Here is a 19,350-nt window from a genome sequence, read left to right as displayed (position 1 = left end):
CTAGCTTCCATCATCAAGGGGAGTATTTATTTAAGTTCCAGCACACTAATTAGCGTGATCTTAAAAGTTATTTGCTGGGTTTCCCTTTTGCATCTTAAAGTTTTAAATACACCCAAAACACAGACTTGTGAAATTATTAATACACGTGCAGAAAAAAATGTGAATTGTACAAAAAAGTAAAGTATTTTTTTGTGTTGGGATATGCTTGCCAGAGGCCTGCGTTATCTGGTCTGCTTTCGTGTGTCTAGAACCCCCTGCACTCCATGTCCAGCTCCATCCTCCCAGCTGGGAGACGCCATAAAATGCCTGTATGACGCATCTCCTGGTCAAGTGGATACTGCCGAAATACCGGTGCTGCCAGTCGTGTGCTGCCCCCAGACGCTTCTTGGGTATCACAGGCAACGTGTGCCTAGTTGTTTGAGCCTTTGGCACTGATTGTGCAGGAGTTTCAGGTACAGGAGATCCTTTCTCGTTGTTATGCCCGATGACGTGGTGCTGCATCAAGGCCTTGGGAGGAACTAGGCCCTGCATCATCAAAATCATGGGAAGGTCTTGTAGTGGCACACATGCCACTGGTGGGATCAGTGGTGGCTGTGAACTCATTCGTCCACTAAATCCTTGTGCCATAAGCATGTCATTGCACATGGCTGTCATCCTCAGGGTGTGGATCTTGCTTCTCTGCCTGACTTTCTTGCCACAGTTTTTCACTTTGTGGATGACCAAACACTCTTCAGCCTTGACAGTCTTCCCCGGTGGCTAGTCAAAGCCTTGCCACACACCGTACCACGGGAGCTGTGTCAAGTCGGAAGCGGTCTTCACTTCCTGGGACTCCTGTTCCTGTCTTGCCTCCAATGTCAGGCACAGGGTGAGCCTGCTCTTCAACTTCCTGGTCTTAATCACCTCATCCATCTCAGCTAGATCCACCGCCTGCTGTGGTACAGCCACATACTGGGCCTCCTCCAGAAGCCACTACCCACAATTCTCCTCAAGGACCCCTCTCTCTCTCCTTTGCACCCTCAATCTAGTGGATTAACACCACTTCCTGCTTTACAATGCCCCCAGACAGGAACTGTCTCACCATGTTCCTCCAGGGCACTTGCAACAACTGCCCACTCCTGCTACATGTCCAACACGCCGTTGCCCTCTTCCTCAACCACCTGGCTACCCTCCTGTTCCACCACACATCTGCCTCTATGGGGACCGCCACAGATACCCTGCCACTCCTCCCCTGTGGAAGCATATACTAGAAGCCCTTCCACCCCTGCATTGGTGCTAAAGGGGCCCTTCTCTAATGGCCTTGTCGCCTCTTCCACCCCTCCTCCTTCTCATGAGGCCACCGCAATGGGTCAGCCCCCGCCACTGACTCGGAAGCCCCAGTGATGCCTCATGGCTTATACCCATGAATTGGCACCAACAAAGAGCACAGGGTTCTCACACTCCTTATCACTCATGGGGGAATACTCCTCCTCCTGCACGGAGAAATGCAGCTCCCCCACACCCACTCCAAGCTCCTGCATTCCCCAATGCTACAATGGTGCCCTTTACCTCCTTAATGTATGGGAAATCTGGTGAATAACCAGGAAATAAAAAAAACACCCAGAGAACTGCACTGAAGCAACATATCACAGCACAAAACAACACTACAATACTGCCAATTGCCTACAGACAGATAACACAAGCCAGTAGAAAAAGCAGGTGGGGAGAAGATGGTATGCTATGTTAAGTTGGGTCCGGGATGATAGCTTAGCGGCAACTTGCTCGACTTGGGAAGCAAGGTGACACAGAACACAACAGGTTCGATCCCTGGGTCCGCGCTTATAAACCCCTGGGTATTAAGCATGTTATAAATAACCTATCATATCATATCAAGTTGATTTATACCGTGCACCACTGCAGTTTCATTGTCTTCAGGTGCTCACATGGCTCTGTGAGGAAAATGGGATAGGGTTGCTTAGTGATGGAGAGAGGGATAGCATGTTGTACTCTTCTGTTGTTGCAGAAGGCACTGGCTTCTGTGCGAGTGCGGTTCTTGGGTGTGTTTTGTTGTGTGTGGCGGGCTGCTTATATCCGAAATGGTAGTGTCCAGTGTTTAATTTGTTTGTTGTCTTAGGTGATTGAGTGTGTAGCTTGGTCATGGGGCGAGGTGCAGTTTGTATGTTTTGGGGGGTTGATAAACTGGCCATTGCGGGGTGTGTTGTAGGTGGAAAGGGTGGATTGTGTGGAAGAGAGAACAAATGGTTAGTGGGTTTCGGGTGATCTCTGGGTATTTGTAGCTATATTATTATTTTACATTCTGTATTTATCCATTGTTTCCTTGTTTACGGTTTCCATCTTATGGTTTGTAGCAACTGACAATATTGTTTGGGCGGAAACTCGATCCTGAAGGAAATATGAACAATAGAAGCCCACCTAACCGTCAAGAAACTAATAAGAACCTGGCTATTCAACTCACCGAGATAAACTATACTAGCTGGTCTAGTTTATCTCGGCGAGTTGAATAGCCAGGTTTTTAGTAGTTTCCTGAAGGTTAGGTGGTCTTCTGTCGTTCTTATTTCCTACAGGATGGAGTTCTATAGTTTGACTATTAGATAGGAGAGGGTGATTACTCTGAATGTTCTTTTCTTGTAGTGTCTTGTTTCTACTTGGAGGTCGGCGCTAGATCTGAAGTCTCTTTTCGGTTGGTATTGGGTGATTTTTGCTTGGATGAATTGGGCTCCTTGTCTGTGTAATGATTTATGTGCAATGCATAGGGCTTTGAAGTTGATGAGTTTCTTTGCTGGTAGTCAGTGTAGGCTTCTCGAGGCCGGTGTAATGTGCTCTCTTCTATTTAGTATTCAGATGACAACAACAATCACAGCTGAGGAAAGTGGAAAAGGATAAACAACTTTTGTTTGGGGTAAAGGAACAAGTCAGGAATTTTCTTTGGCCATTATAATTTCATACATGGACACATAAGGGAGATGTGAGAAGATCTGCTTGTAGCATTCTCTTAACACCCTCCAATTGTGAGCCTGCTCTATATAACCTGCTCCCCACTGCCTAGACAACCCCACAAAGTAACATGAAGTGTGCTTTTCATTTCATAGAGCCCCAAATGTCTGTTGAGAGATTTAAAGGTTCCAATTGGCTGAATCAAATTGATGAATCAGCCTAAGTGGGCTCTGATTGGCTGCACAAACTTGAAAAGCAGCTTGAGGTGCGACCATATATCTGAGGCTCCTTATTTGGGCATCAATTAATGCGAGAGACAACGAAACCTGGTGTAAGTACGACCTGGGATTCAACTGTGCCAAAAATCTTTCGTACATTCATGAAAATAAGAGAAATCACAGGAAAATGATTCCAAGGCCCCGAAAGGCACATTTTAGGGAGCCCGTCCAGGCCTGCTGGTGGGAGGAGCGCACCCAGACAAATTCTGCTCATTTCCGTTACAGCACCGAATGTTTTGACTACACCTAGTAGATAAACTCTTTGTAATTCCATTCATTTATGTTGGGTACCTCATTGTGTGCCATTGGGTTCATAGGTATCCTTAGAGGGGTCAGAGGAGGCAATTGTCCCCCTATTGGCTCCTTTGCCCCCTAATTTGTGGCCTGCCACCCACTCTGGCAAATAACTCTTTCCAGGAGTCTTAAAGGTGCCCCTTTGCCCAGCCGTCACTTGTGCGTTTGCAGGCTCCAGTTGCCTAGCTTGTGTTATTTCTTCTGGCCTGAAAGGGACACCACGAGAATCATTGGGCCACCATGACTATCACTGGGTTGCGGGCTATCACTGTTAAAAGCAAGATACCTACATGCTGGGCACACCGTTGTTTTCTAAATGTGCAGTTTACGCTTGTCTACAAAAAAACAAAACAGGCATTTCCAAACTGAAACACACTCCTTAAATTTACATTCACTAGTTTTCTTTTAAATGTGTTTATTTCTTTGTCGGATTAACGCACAAATATCCTGTGATTTCTGTGCCCTTTCCTTTTTGTTTTATCACAGGAAATATTTCTAAAGCTGTTATGTGCTTGTCAAACTGATTAATCACAAATGCATTCTTCTATTGTGCTGACAACAGTTATTAGGAAATTAGACTGTGGGTTCATGAGTGCCAGCTTTCGATTTTCACTATGGGTGCAAAGATTCCCCCACCCTCGCACTGAATATGAGCAAGCTACCAGCCCAACCCATCTCCTGGCTGTAAATGTTTTATAGCACTTGTATTTTTTAAATAAACAATTGCAAAAAGTCATACAATGTAGAGCCAGTTTTTAAATATATAACATTTTAGCAACTGTCACTCAACCTGCTGAGCTATCCTGGTAGCCTTCTACAGTAGGGAATGTCTATGAATCCGGTAATATGCTCAAAATTGCTGCATTAACAACAGTGCAGTTCATGTACATGACTTCAAAGTGAGCAATATTTCATCTCCAGCCACACTGACCCTGTACATACATTCATTGGCAGTGTATGAGTGGTTGGTTCGCCATAAAGGGTGAAGGGGCGCCGACCCATGGGCACCCTCTCCCATTATGGAGGAGCCAAGGAGCCAGACAGTATAAACACTGTGCACTCCCTCAGCTGCTTTTTGCAACTGAGGGAGCACTGCTCGGTGGCTTGAACAGTTAAAGGAAAACATGTTCTGTTCCCCAGCCCTGCGTATCCAATGAGCCATGCAAAACCAGGGGCATTTTGCTCCCCCAACCTTGCATTGCCCACTGGGGATGCTGGCTGAGGAACATCATGTTGGTATGTGCGAGGGAGGGGCTCTTGTGCCTCCTCGCACATGCAAATGGAATGGATCACTTTGTCAGAGCTCCGGCACTTGTGCTCATGTGCACTAACCAGGAAGCACTCTTTGCTTCCTGGTTCCTGTTAATGTTACATGAGATCTGGAGCACTAGGAGCAAATATCAGGACTGGAGCAGAAGGTATGTTAATTTAAATGTGTATGTATATATGTGTGTATGCTTGTGTGTAAAGAATGAGTGTATGATGATAGGTGTGCATGTGAATGAGAGAGTGCATGCTGTGTGTGAAGGTTGTGTGCATGTGTGCAAATGTGTGTTTGTATTGGGACGTGAAGCTGATTGTGGCTGGTTTTGCATCAGCCAAAGTCAGGTCCCCATGTGAGGTGATGCGTAGGTCCAGGGGGTAGTCAAAAAAAATGCCATGCCTGATCCTTGGGCCCCCCAGCACCTTGCATGCACGCATAATCACATTGTGTGTCTGTGTGCGTGCACGCAAGGCACTGGGGGGCCCAGAGGGAATATATGTCATTTTTTACTGGGCATGTATGATAAAGCAAGCCTAATAAGTGTTATTATGTAGCTAGAGTGGCATTTGAATGCAGCCAGTCTAGCCCTTTTCTTACTGTGGCATGACATTTTTTGTTGGGCATTTTTGATAAAGTAAGCATAATAAGTTTTATTACGTGGCTAGACTGACATTTTGGTGCAGCCAGTTCGGCCATTTCTTGCTGTGGAATTACATTTTGTATTGAGTAGCTTTGATAAACCAAGCATTATAAGTATAATTATATAGCTAGAATGGCATTTGAATGTATCCAGTATAGCCACGTATTACCGCATTAATGAGTCTAGGATGCTTTTTGAGCACTTAGACACCAATATTTACAGTGAAATAATCACTACATTCGAAACTTGGTGGCTTGTTCCGTCTTTGGCACTGAGCCAGTGGATTCTAGGGCATGTGGATTGGGTCTCGGCACTGCTAATTGAGCAATAAGTGATGAGGGTGGTTGTCTACATCTATCACCGATTAGAGATCTCTCTGAATTAGGAAGAAATATGTTTGTGTGCTCCAATGTACCACCATCTCTACCAAGAAGCTAAATAACACACAGGAAGAGATTTAGTGGCATTGCTTGTCCTGAAGAAGACAGACAAAATTGGATGAATCAGCTTTCTGGCTGTCGAAACTACACTGGAAGGATGTATTTTTAAAAAAAATGTACATAGAGTAGGGAACCTTTGAGTACTTTTCCTCGTGCTACCACAACCACCTCATGGTTGCCGCCTTTGTCCACTATGAAGGGTTTGACATTAAACCGTGGAGAGTAGTGCATGGTCAACATCGACCATTGATATTACTTGTATGACCTGATATGGTCTAACATGTGGTCTAAATATGTTTTGACCTGCATGTTGTTCTAACTAATTTTTGCACTTTTATGCTGTATGTTGTACATCATACAAGGTTTACATACAAGACATATAATGCTCTCACACATGACGTTAGATAAGTATGTAGGCCCTGCCTTTTGATGCACTTTATTGCTGTTTTTTTTCACAATTTATTGATTCACGTTTTTGGTTTTATATTTCTCGTACATTGTGAACTGTTGTCTGTGTGGATTTTATATTTTGGCTATGGTGTTGTCATTTTTTCACAAAAGAAATTGATTTAATCTATGATCCTAAATAATCAGGATGTTGATTAGCCTTCATACCTATACATTCCTCCATATATAATAAGGTACAAATGTACTCTGCAATGAAATAAAATACAACATGTTTATGTTGCTGTCGCGCGAGACACCACTCCCTTGTATTCTTTGTTAAGATAAAACCAGGCTTCTGCGAGTTACAGGGTACACCCATCCATTCATTTTTTGGATTATGAATATGTGCTTATATGGGAATACTTGTATATAGTGGTGCAGCCAGCATGGAAATGTATGGGTGCAGGCAGCGTGAAAATGTTATTATACTGGCCTATATTGTGAGCAAAGGTAACCCAAAAATGTGTTGGCAAAATGCTCCTCTACACTGTTGGCGACTTGCATCTATTGGCTATTTTCCAGAGGGTATACACGCATTTCGTCGAATGTTTTACATCGTGGGACTTTTCATCGCCAACCCTTTCATCGCCAAAAACATTATTTTTTAAAACTTTTTTATGGGGGGGGTGTTTTATGCGGTTTGGGGTATGATTATTTAAGTAAGGGGGGATTTGGGGGGCGAAAACCCCCATAAATAAAAAAAGAAGTTTTTGGCGATGAAAGGGTGGCGATGAAAAGTCCCACGATGTAAAATAATTTGGCGAAATAACATAGAACCTTCCAGAGTCATCCTGCAGAACCATTTGCATTTTACCCAATGTTTTCTTCAACCGTGCTGTACAAAAGCACAATTTTAAGCCAATAGTTTTAAAAAAAATTCAGGAGGGAACCCCCAACACCTCTTGATTATTTCGGGCTCCCTCGCTATGCTCCACACCGGCATATTTGGGGGAAATATTTACGGCCCTCCAATAAAAAAAAATCAGCATCCTTCACTGCGGTGTGCAGCCAGAAACTGAAGAATGCAAACACTTTTAGGGGGAAAAGTGAGATTTCTGCAACCATTTCTAAAGAACCAAGGGGGCAGTTGCCTCCTTTCCCCCGTGGACTGTCCTCAAATATGATTTGACACTGAGGTATGAGGGATATCTATTCTGTTAAACTGACTATTTTTGACTGGCTATTATTTAAAGCTGAGCTGGAAGGGATGTCTATTTCTGCTAAATGCCACGCCTAACTATGCATTATTTGAAGCTGTGCCTAGAGTGATGTCTTGAGGTAAGAGAAGGCAGTCTCTTGCTGAGTCTAAGGGCATCTTTGCAACTGTTAAAGATGGGTTAATTTGTTAGAATCTATATTAACTTGACGAAAAACCATTACTGCATTGAACCTACTGTGAATATGCTTAATGACATGTTGTTTTAACCAGATTGGTCAAATATAGGTACACTTAAATAATTTTGGCCTGTTGATCCTTGTTTGATGTGCTACCACCCCACCCGACCTTGTTGTATTCGTGCTCCCTGGTTTGTCCCCCCCACAATACTGATTTCTAGTGACTCCACTCATTGGGTTCCGACCTTTCTGTGACCTTTCTCACTCCACACATGTACACCCTTACCTCTTCTAGGGATTTGAGGCAAAACATGTTTTAGAAGAGTGATTATTGCTACATCTGTTGTCTCTGTTTGCACTTGGGAGGATAGCTCAGGGGCAAGGTGCTCGCCTTGGAAGCAAGACAACACGGAGCAACACAGGTTCGATCCCCAAGTCTGCGCTTAGAACCCCCTGGGTATTAAGCACGTTATAAATAGCCTATCATATCATAACCTAGCATATATTAATATGTAGCTGGTGAGTGACATGTTTCACACGGCACCCTGAAATTTTGCTAATCAGCTGGTGAGGTTACTTCTGATCTCCAGGTGAAGGCCCAGGAGGAAGCTGTGATCCATGGATGAGACATCAGTTGTGTGAGAAACCAAAGGGTGTCTCACCCGCTGGTCCTCGGGGACTTGTCATCCAGTTGCCCAGGACACTGTCATCGCTTTTGGATCCAGTTCCTAGAGGTGGACCAGTGCGGGTGGATCATCTGGGTGTGGGGTCTTCATGTAGTGGGGGTTAGACATGGTATTCCCACCTTTTTTATACACCTAACCTATCCTATTTTTTAGGAATCCCCGATGTCCCAACTCCCCCCCCTTTCTACACAAACACTGGATGGAAGAAGAGGGTGACTGAAAGGAGAGTATCAAGACAAACATATACATCACACAGGACATGTCTCGCCAATCGGGTCAGGCAAAATCAGGCACTTAACTTTAAGTGCATACACATTACACCGATTAGCTCTCCTCACACGGACTAAAAGGCAATCCATAGAGACGCACTCTGAGCAAGGAGGAACATGAGTAAGAGCAGAACTTCCGGGGTGAAGGCAAACCTGCTGGAGCAGAGCGACCAACAAAGGGATGAGAGCAGCGGGTCGAGGACCGCAGGAGTTCCCTATGGGAGGTTCTTGCCTCCAAAAGGCCTCACAGGGCACATGGAGAAGGCCAAATCCCAAAGCAGAAGGCCGCATTGTGTTTCGAGGAGACCAGCGACCCTTCCGGGTGAACAGAAGTGTTGGGGAGGCAAGGCCAAGCCTGTGGTACTAACCTTGACTCGAGAATTGGACAACTGTAAAGACAAGAAAGAAATGCACACAGCTGCTGAGATGACAAGTGACCTGAGAGACCGGTGTGTGGTAGGGAAAGATTGGAGTTGCAACATTGTATCGCAAGTGAAGGCTGCATGTGTCTATATGACACGTGAAGAAAGGCAGACCTATGAATGAACTTTGAAGTAAAGATGGCTGTGAAACCAGCAATACTGGGTAACAGAGTGGTCCAGCAAAAGGCAGTAGCCCGCTCGAAAGTCTCTGTGAAAGGTGAATTGTTTGTAGCAACAAAGTGACTGACCTGTCAAAGCAAAGTGATCAAAAATAACCCAGAGAGAAGGGGAGAGTAAAAAGCTGAACATTTAACTTTGAGTCGAAGTGGTCCTGCGGAGGTCTGTAAAGAAAACTATGCACATTTGAAATTATTTGACATCGAAACAGTCTGAGCCCGACTGAGAAATTGTGTGGAAGGGAGCCCCTTTCAAGTATTGTTTAACTTTGATGTGAAATTGAACGGGACCAGCGTGAACTTTTGTTTTGAGTGGTCTGAGCCTGACATAGGGGGACTAACATGAACTTTTGTCGTGAAAGGTGTGAGGCCGACAGCAGGGGGCCCAACGTGAACTTTTGTGTTGAAAGGTCTGAGCTAGACAGAGGGGGACAAACTTGAACTTTTGTTTTGAAGAGGTCCGAGCCTGACAGAGGGGGACGGCATGAACTTTTTTGAAAGTTGTTCGGAAGACTGGAAAGAGAGACTTTGACATGGAAGGCCAGGCATGCCTCGATTAATGTTTTTGAACTGTTCAGGTGCTGAAAACCCGAGCCAGAGTGTGTCATCCTGCCTACTTGGGCCCCCTAACTCCGTACTGTCTAACGTAGGGAGGAGAGCAGATTCAGTCACATTTATTCTTTATATTTGAACACCGCTTTCCCTTTACATACATATTCTCCTTTATATACTTTCTGTACAAGGGACAGGGCAGGCATTAGGTTTTGCTAGCATAGGCCATTTTAATTTGACAGACTCCACTAAAACTTTTTTATTTATTATTTGATGGTCGAGCCTACTCCCATCCCAGTTATAGGGCAAATGAGTTTTTTTTTTCAATCCCAGAAACATTAATAAAGGTTTTACAAATTGTACCTTTTGTGTTAGTGTCACACTTGTGATACCACGCGTCCCTTACAATTGACACAGTAGTAGGCAGAGTCAGGGCAGCATATGATCGTTGGTTTAAGATGATGCAGTCACCATGACAACAAGCTACTTCTTCTGGAATAGCCTGTCTAGTGGTGCAGCTGCACAGCCTGGGTTAAGTGGGTGTCCAGTTAAGAGGTCTATGTTCAGGGAGCTACAGTGGCAGCGATGGGAAGTGGCCTAATGTTCACTGTTAGGCCAGCCTGTCTGACCCTGAAAGGACCACACTACTACTGCTGTAATCAGCGGCAACCACCACCCACCTTCACTGCTATTGATTAGTGGGTGTACATTGCAAAGCTTAGTAGGCTTCAGAGGGAGCTAGTGAGGCAGCGACTGAGGCCACGTGGTACCTACGTTGCAGGTGTTTTGGGCCCATCTCGTTAAGCACTTTCGTTACAGTCCTGTGATTTGACAGTTAATAACTGTTATTTAACTTGACATGAAGCAGTTCCCCCAAATCTTTCTAAGGGTAGAGCACCCAAACCAATGTAACTGGCCCAATGTACTCAAAAAGAAAACGGTGACATTATATCTCCTGGAAATTCCTCGGGGGAGAACCACAAAATGTCACTGTAAAACAAATCAGCATCCTGGTGGGGTGGGGTGCGGAGAAAGCTCGAAATGGTGTCTCTACCTCATGGTAAAGCCCCTGTTCCAGGACAAGGCAGCAGGTAAGTGCAGGCTGCGTTACGTATGCTTCCTCTCATTCCTCACACCAATCCTAATGTCCATAACCTTCACGCAGCCCCGCCCCCCCTTACCTGGCACTCCCGTGTTCCTCGCCGCAGCTGCGAACACTCAGTGTTCCAGGCGCATCTGCGTTGTAGCAATGGCCGCCATGGAAAGGAGGAAGGGACTATGTGTAGTTCCCTTCTCCCTAGTTGAGAAACAGCAAACACACGGTTTCTCAACTTGAAAGAAAATAAAAAGATTAGCAAACCACTTAAACACCCCGAAATGCCCATATCAATAGACCCCTCTGGGCAGGGGCACTAGTAATGCCAAATCTCCCATTAAAGCACTTGCATAAAGCCCCTGCCCCTGCCCATCTGGGTTTATTGCTTAAATATTTTATGCTACGGTGTTTCCACCAAAATTACTAGCCTCGTGCTCCAGATAAGGCATCACAGGCACCTCCATTTCTCAATCTTTCCTTCGGGGAGAATCCCCATCGCCCATGTAAACGTCTGCCGTGCTTAGAAATACTGCATTTGCCGTCCAATTTGCCAATTGTTGCCCTGGGTAACCCGCAACCTCCCCGTGCAGGCCTCTGCATCTATAGCTTCAGCTCTGGACCGATGTTACTGGTCTCACGTGCACACATATGCACCATTTGCCACTAAATCGCCAAGTATTCCTCTGCTGACCTCTCACCCAGAAAACAACAGGTTGAAGTCAAATTAAGCTAGAAGCCCTCAGCATTCCCCTGGACTGGACTTGCAGCAGATTGTGTTCCCTTGGACTGGACTTGAGGCAGCTTCTGCTCGTCTTTGAAGCCCTGAGCATTCCCCTGGACTGGACTTGCAGCAGCGTCTGCTCGTCGTTGAAGCCCTTAGCATTCCCCTGGACTGGACTTGCAGCAGCGTCTGCTCGTCGTTGAAGCCCTTAGCATTCCCCTGGACTGGACTTGCAGCAGATTGTATTCCCTTGGACTGGACTTGCAGCAGCTTCTGCTCGTCTTTGAAGCCCTCAGCATTCCCCTGGACTGGACTTGAGGCAGCTTCTGCTGGTCTTTGAAGCCCAGAGCATTCCCCTGGACTGGACTTGCAGCAGCTTCTGCTCATCTTACTAGGGTATAGCGTTCTTTCATTGATGGGTGACATTTTGATGGGTACATTTCACAGAAAATACTCATTGAAATATATAACGGGAATGGAAAAGTATATATAAGGGGTGTGGGTGGTCGGGAATAGGTAAAAAAATAAAATAAATAGAGGATGGGGTGCTTGGGAGGGAACCCCCCAAAAATAAAAAAAACAATTTCGATTTTTTTCGGTAAAAAATACTTGGCAAAAAACCCATCGAAATTGAATATCACCCAACCTTTTCCTTTCGCTTTCCTTGTTTTGCTTTTATTAAACAAGGGGATGCCCGAGTACCCACCGCCTTTTTCTTCCTCGTTCTACTCCCCAAGCCTAATTCACTACGCGTTTGCGTCCGAGGCGTAATCAGGGTAGGGCCTGAGCAGGCAAGGCCCACCCAAACTCTGTAAAATGCCCACTAAGCAGCGCTATGTGGGCATTTACAGATATTAATGTCACTGCTGTAGTAAATCGCCCACCATAAGTGAAGACAGGAGCCGTACTTGAGTTGCACCAGTGGTTTATTGATGCTGTAATTCAATAACGAATTGAAGAGGCATAAGGTGCCAACATTACTAAAGGCCAACGGGCCCAACTGTGCTGAGGGTCAGGATTCCTCAGGCTGCATAAATATCGAGCTTTGGAGTCCCGTGCTCGGAGGAGCCGGGTAGACGCCTCTGATCGCGTCTTGAGCTCGTCCCGTAATGCGCGCGTAGCGCGCGGGGGCGGAGCTGTGTTTGCTGGTGAGGTCTCGCGAGAGCGGGGCTCTCGCGATCGCTCTACACACCTCCCTTTTTCAATACAGAACAAGTTCATTGTAATACATAGTCATTGTATCTCACCGGTCTTCTGTGTTCCCTTCTGGGTCTCTCACCGTTTCCAGGGCAAGGTCCCTGCTGCTCAGGTTCTGGGTTTAGGTTGGGTTCTTCTGGTTCGGTCTCGGTTTCTTCTCGTTCTCCGTCGTTTCCTTCGGGTTCTCGTTCGTCGGTTCCCCCGTAATCCTTTTCGGCTTCCACGCGTGGTGTCTCTGGGGTTCTCGCCTTTTCTTGCCTCCGCTGGTATAATGCTACTCTTTCAAAGTTCCACGCGCGCCCATCTTCTGTGCGGACATGATTTGTCCCTTTGTGAGTTACTTTTATGGGCTGACTATACCGGGATCCTGTGGTTTGGTAGTTTTATTTTCACCCAGTCTCCTTTTCCTATGCTGGGCACTCGCTTTGTCCGCCTTCTTTCGTCGCTCCACGATTTCATGCGTGACTTGTTTTTCTCAATGCGCCATACTACTTCAGCCATGTTCACGGCTTCATCTTCCCTTACTTTCGACAGCCATGGTGGAATGAGCGTAGATGCAGCACTCCTCCCTCTCAACATTTTGAACGGGGATATCTGTGTAATACCGTTTGGCGTGAGCCTGTGGGCCGCTATGGCTTCTTTGGTGGTTTTGAGCGGGTCCATACCGGAAGCCGTGGCCAGTTGGATGGCGCCCTTTATGAACCTGTTCGCCCTCTCGACGAGTCCATTGGCTTGAGGGTGATATAGGGCCGCTTTCTTTTGTTTAATATGGTTCCTTTTTAAAAATTCTTCCATGTCTTTGGAAACTAATTGTACACCATTGTCTGTGACGACTTCCTTGGGGAGGCCTTCCCTTTGAAAAATGTCTGTGAGTACTTCTATGACTGTCTCAGTAGTTATGTTTGGTACAAACTCTGCTTCCACCCACTTGGATAGATAGTCGACAAGTACTATGCCGTATCTGTGTTCTGTCGCCATCGCCTCCAGGGGCCCTATGAAGTCGATGCCCACTTTGGACCATACCGCTTCTGGTATCTCTGTGGGTATGAGGGGTGCCTGGCGAACCTTAAGTCTTTTGTCGCTATTCAGGCATTCGTGGCAGCGTTCTATCATAGCGCGAATTTCTTGATCCATAGACGGCCACCAGTAGGCTTCTCTCACCCTGCGGCGTGTCATCGTGTTCCCCAAATGTCCCGCATGGGCCCTACAGAGGATTGTGCGTCTCATTCCTGTGGGGGGGATGATTTGGTCTGTCTTTATGATTATCCCCTCTGTTTCCGACAACTCATCTTGCACTTTCCAATACGGTCTCATGCCTTCGGGCAGCGTTTTTTCATTGGGCCACCCTCCCCTGATCCATCCGCGAATCTTTGCCATGGTGGGGTCTTTCTCGTCTTCTTCTTCCCAATGCCTTTCACTGAGTTCCAGGTACCCTGGTGCCGATAGGTCTGTGATGGACGCGACTATGCATTTCCCTTGTAGGAACGTGGTAGCCTCATCTTTGCCCTCCGGCAGTCTCGACATGCAGTCGGCTTGTGAGTTTTTCCAGCCTGAGATGTGCTGGATTTCGAATGTGTACTCCTGCAGTTTAGCTGCGATGCGGGCCAGTCTGTGCGTGGAAGCTTTGGTGCCTCCTGGGCTGAGCATGTGAATGAGCGGCTTGTGATCTGTAACCAGCTTAAACTTTGTGCCCCACACGTATGTTCGGAAATGTTCGACGGCCCAAGCGCATGCTAGCATTTCTTTTTCAATGGTGGAATAGTTCTGTTCCGCCACTGATAGTGCCTTTGAGGCAAAGGCCACTACATGTTCGGTGTCCCCTCTCTTCTGCGTTAGCACTGCCCCTAGTCCGTACGCACTGGCGTCTGTGATGATTACAGTTTCCCACTTTGGATTAAACGGTTGAAGACATGGGGCTTTCACTATGTGCTGTTTTATGGTTTCTGTCGCCTTCTTCTGAGGCTCTCGCCACGTGAATTCTGACCCTTTCTTGAGCAGATCACGGAGGGGTGTAGTGATTTCTGCAAACCTGGGTATGAATTTCGCATAGTATTCGGCCAATCCTAGAAATGACCTCACTTCTTCTTTAGTGGTGGGTTCCGGAGCTTTGGTGATGGCTTGCATGAGGTTCTGTTTGGGACTGATCCTTTTTTCCGATATCTTGTACCCTAAGTATTCGACTTCTTTCACCCCGAACGAACATTTTTCGTGGCGTAGGCGCACTCCTGCTTCTTGTAGCTTGTTGAGAACTAATTTGAGTGTGGCATTGTGTGTCTGTTCATCTCCCGCATACACCAGGATGTCATCCTGGAAATATACCACATTTTTAACTTTCCGTAGCAGGACGTCCATCATGCGTTGGAATGCAGATGCAGCTGACGACAGCCCGAAAGGCATTTTGGTGAATTGGTATGTACCAAAAGGAGTGATGAATGCCGTAAGGGGTTTTGATTCATCGTGCAGCTGTATTTGGTGGTATGCGTTTCTCATGTCCAGTTTAGAGAATATTTTGGCTTCTTTCATTAGTAAAATGAGTTCATTTATGCTTGGGAGCGGGTAGTTGTCCGTAATGACTTCTAGGTTTAAACTGCGCAGGTCTATGCACACCCTTAATTCTTGAGATTGGGGTTTCTTTATGAGGACGACTGGGCTCAGCCATTCGGACGCTTCAATTTCTTCTATTACCCCTCCCATTTTCATTTTGTCCAGCTGTTGTTTGAGGGTGTCTCTTGCTGTGGCTGGTACTGGCCTCACCCGGTGTTTGACAGGGACAGCATTTCTTTTGAGCACAATTTTGTGAAGAAAATTTTTGATGTGCCCCGGCTCCTCCGAGAAAAGTGTTGGATAATCGCTCTTGACAATTGATCCGTTCTTTGCACTGACAGACAGGACCTGATCTTCTGTACTGGGATCTAGTTTGATTTTTAACTTGTCCTGGTCGTCCCAGCCCAAAACCGCTGGACCTTCGTGACTGAAATATACTCGGGTGATGGTTTCTCTCCCTTTGAATTCGACTTTTCCATTGATATAGCCTAACAGTTCAACTGACGCCCCTCCAAACACCGTGGGCTTGTGTCGCGTGGTGAGAACTTGCACTTTCTCCTTACCGACCATTTCTTTGTAAGTGCGGAGGGGTAAAATGGTGAGATCTGACCCGGAGTCTGCCATGACCCTTGTCTCGTTTCCATCGATCTTGATGAGGCAATGGGGCTTCTCTCTCCTGGCCCGTGTGCTGTTCACCATAATGACTGTGGGTCTTCCTTCATCTTCTGAGGAGGATTCTCTTACCATCGTTCGATCTGTGGTGAGACTGGTGACCTTCTTGTTTCTCCATCGACACACTATGGAGAAGTGCCCAATGCGCTTGCAGATGGAGCACTCCTTGTCTCTAGCTGGGCACTCCCGGTCAAACGCCAGGTGCTTCGTGCTGGCGCACCTGTGGCACTTGAGGGGTTCTCTCTTGTATCCTCTCGCCTCTCTCATGTCCGCTGTCGACTTTTCTTTTTTTATGTGGAAGCCCACCGCTTGTATTTCCGCGGGACCCTGGGCCCCTGCAAATTCTTTTCTTCTTCCCACCGTTTCTTCTACCGCCCTGGCGATCTCGATAGCTTTCTCTAACTGTAGCTCCTTTTCGATGATACATTTATCTTGGACTTTACGACTGTTAGTGTGTACGACCAACATGTCGCATATGCAGTTTTCTGCATTGGTGCCGAAGTTACACAAGGCTGCTAGTTCCCTCAATTTGGTGACGTAGTCATCGACGGGTTCAGATTGTTTCCGAGTGTAAAACTGTATTCTGTGGAGCACTGTGTTCTCTTTGCTGGCGAACCTCTTAATGATTCTCCTGACCGCCTCCTTGAACACATCCTCATTATCATCGTCTACAGGAATCGGGGTAAGGCCCTCGAATATTCTTTGCCCCTCCACTTCTAGGGCATTGAGTAACATGGCCCTGCGGCTTGCCGCCGAAAACCCTACTCCCCCCATAGCCTCCACGTATGTCATGAACAGGGGTTGCCATTGTGGCCATGGAATGGCAGGCCTACCTGGCGTTTGCAAAAAGGGTGGCGGTGGCGTGGCTCCTTGCATGCTTCTGTGTAGGTTCTGGTGATGATCCTCGTCGCCAATTTATGTAGTAAATCGCCCACCATAAGTGAAGACAGGAGCCGTACTTGAGTTGCACCAGTGGTTTATTGATGCTGTAATTCAATAACGAATTGAAGAGGCATAAGGTGCCAACATTACTAAAGGCCAACGGGCCCAACTGTGCTGAGGGTCAGGATTCCTCAGGCTGCATAAATATCGAGCTTTGGAGTCCCGTGCTCGGAGGAGCCGGGTAGACGCCTCTGATCGCGTCTTGAGCTCGTCCCGTAATGCGCGTGTAGCGCGCGGGGGCGGAGCTGTGTTTGCTGGCGAGGTCTCGCGAGAGCGGGGCTCTCGCGATCGCTCTACAACTGCCGTGCGCCCAACTACATTAGCTTCAGGCCCCACTTGTTAGACAATCCTGGCTACGCCTCTGGTTTGCGTGTGTGAGAGAGTGCGTGTGTGTGTGTGCGTGTGTTCTGAGCGCAGGTGCGTGTGTGTTTTCACATTGCTTTGATGGGTCTTATGTTAAACGTGTTCCAAGATAAACATGCCCCAAAGGAACAACACACAGACAAAAAGACGTGCCGCTCTCTGCAATTACCGGTAATTGCAGAAAATGAACGTCTTCCTTGTAATATTCGGTTAATTACAATTATAGTTCGTAATGCAATTATTCCACGAACACCTGAACAGCAGATCCTTCCGTCGAGGCTTGGACGCAGCTCACCATTACATTTGATATGATATGGTTGCTCCGTCATTGCCCGCACCTGCTGGAGGACCGCTAGTTAGGAGGTAGAAGAGGCAGGGTCATGAACAAAGCGTGAACACAGCACCATAAGAGCCATGTTTACTCCATGTGGTTCCCAGCCCAGGCCCCTCAGAAGCTCACTAGAGGCAGCTGGGAGGTAATGGACGGGCAAGGGGCAAGAACTCCTTGCCTCTACCCTCGCTGTGTCAACAGTACATTCCTGATGCTGTGTGAGTCACAAAAGGAGAGGGTGGCGCGGAGCAGCAGCTGCACACGTCGGTGTATGTCTCAAACTGGAGCCGACATGGCTTCAAATCTAAGACTGGTAGTGGATAGGGAGTGGGCACTAGAGGGGCAGCATCAGGACAGGGTAGGCTGTGCCTTACACATGGCTGGACTATGAGTCATCAGCTGGCATTAGCTGGCATTACTGCTGCACCTGAGACCGCACATGCCATATGATGGCAGCATCTACTTTGCATATGGTGACTAAACCAGTCTAGTGCTGCCTTGACTAGCTGTGAATGGCAGCATTGGGGGATGTGATGCTGAACAGAGCATGTGATGGATGAGCCTCTGGCCTGTGTTGCTTCTGCTCAGTGTAGCACTGGCATATCATGAACTCACCCTCAGCATATTAAGGCAGCACCCTAGTCAAAATATGGTTGGTAACTAAAGTAGTCGCAAGGCTGGATGGCTGACAATGCGAAATAGGGCCAGATGTAAATGTCTTCTCCTGGGTTACATATCTATCCATGGTAAGGCAGCACAGTATCTATCTTCCTGTATCAAACACTACAAGCCTTTTCGCATTCTCTGCTCTGCCTCTTTGACTACCGTTGTGGCTCCTCAACCTCCTGTGCTTCCTCTCGCTTCCGCTCTTTCTCTCTTCTTGCTCTAATTTCATGGAATTCTCTTCTCCCGGATATCCAGGAAACAATCCACACGGATTTGTTCAAAACCAAACTAAAAGCCTACCTCCTCACCTCCGAGTTACCCCCTTAACCTACCTCTCATCTGCCTGCTAGCTAACACTTTTCCCTCACCTCTAACCTGCCTCTGTCCCTCACTTCCTCTGCCTCCACTCTATCACCTCACCATCACGGTCACATACCGAGCACAGCTGGCCGTACCGCCTACCTGCACTTAAAAATGTCCAATGTTCATTGTCCTTAATCTATGTATGACCACATATGTATTGTCCCCGGCGACTGGTCTATTTACTCCCCTCCAGAACGTGGTCAGAATGTCCCTAAAACTCACTCCATTGTAAGAAACTCACTGCTTCCTGTCAAATCTGATTTCTTATCTATTGTACATTAAGTCGTGTCCACAAGAGCACTGTTCCTCCTGTATATAAATAAATAGTCTTTGCTAGCTATGTGTTCTTTTTATTTAAGATTCATTTTACATCTGTGGTGTCACTTGACATCATATCACCAACTTCAGAAGTCACGTGACATCACTTACTGTGTAGCCGTCAGGGTGACAGGTCATGTGATGTGACTACCTGTGATCCCATCAGGTGCCACCCCTGAAACCCTTGGCTTTCTGTTGAATTGCCGCCCCTTCTCTGCTCCCAAAACGTGTGGGTCTCCATACACAGTAGGTGGACCTTATTGGTGGATGTGCGCAGGTATTTGCACATGCACATGTCATGGCACTGCCACCACCTGCCCCCTTTGCTCAGGAATGGAGGTCATTCGTAAAACATGTAACAGATCCCGTAGAAGTACCTGAGAAGGCCCTGCTCCCAAATCTC

The sequence above is a fragment of the Ambystoma mexicanum genome, chromosome 10 (assembly GCF_040938575.1).
Source record: "Ambystoma mexicanum isolate Mex_15411 chromosome 10, UKY_AmexF1_1, whole genome shotgun sequence".
NCBI lineage: Eukaryota > Metazoa > Chordata > Amphibia > Caudata > Ambystomatidae > Ambystoma > Ambystoma mexicanum.
The sequence above is the reverse complement of the archived record's forward strand: the minus strand, read 5'-3'. Positions refer to the sequence as shown.